The sequence below is a fragment of the Arachis ipaensis genome, chromosome B03 (genome assembly GCF_000816755.2).
Source record: "Arachis ipaensis cultivar K30076 chromosome B03, Araip1.1, whole genome shotgun sequence".
Classification (NCBI taxonomy): domain Eukaryota; kingdom Viridiplantae; phylum Streptophyta; class Magnoliopsida; order Fabales; family Fabaceae; genus Arachis; species Arachis ipaensis.
Genome location: NC_029787.2, coordinates 130841458 through 130842527, shown reverse-complemented (window position 1 = coordinate 130842527; position 1070 = coordinate 130841458).

The following is a 1070-nucleotide window of genomic DNA, read 5'->3' as shown; positions in this document are numbered from 1 at the left end:
AAAGATTGGTACATGAGATTGGGATGCGCCGATTTCGAGACATCAACTGATGTCGACAAGAGGGGGAGACTGTACTCTTTTTCCCTTGGTCATGTTTTTTTTCCCATTGGGTTTTTCTTGACAAGGTTTTTAATGAGGCACTCCCATCACTAAAGGATATTGTATTCTTTTTCCTTCACTAAGGTTTTTTCCCACTGAGTTTTTTTTAAGTAAGGTTTTAACGAGGCAATAATCCTAAATGGTCATCCAAAGGGAGTGTTACGATAAGGAAGCCTAGGTAGATGACCATTTCCCCACAATGGCTCAAGTATTGAAGAAGAATATTATTTAATGTAATTTGACAATCTTCCATCATATACGCTTATAAATAGAGGCTTTTGCCTCAGAGAAAGACATACAACAACAACTGAATATTATCTCTCTCCCTGTATACACATAGTAATAATAAAAGTAAATGCTATTATCTCTCTCTTTACTTTTCATACTCCTTTCTATCTTTATATATATATTTATGCAATTCTCTCTCTCTTTACTTTTTATACTCCTTTCTATCTTTGTATATATATATACATTACAACATATAATATTATTATATATCTATAAATTATTATTGAGCTAATTATTTTAATACTAGAATCTTCTATTTATACATCTTTATCTTATATATATCTCTCATTTTACAACAAGTGATTTGTTTTGAATAATATCTTATAATCGGTCAATTAATGTTAAGAATCTAAATCACCAAGGTCCAACAAAAGAATCACAATTGTCAAACCACAGTTGAAAACATGCTGATGGTTCTTTTTTTCTCTGCATATTTTACGTATTCTTAATTAATTTGTTATGTACTGAAAGTGCCTTTTATCAACATTTTTAGCTGATTTTTTTCCATTCGGAAAATTTCATTCACATGTATTCGTTGTTGGTTTCTGCGTATATGTATTACACTTTCTTACGATATTTGAGTTGTAGCATTATATTAATATTTTTAGTAAAAAAGTTTGCTAATATTGACTTAAATATTGACCGATGCTAAGTAAAACTATTAGTTACTTAACCCTGTATTT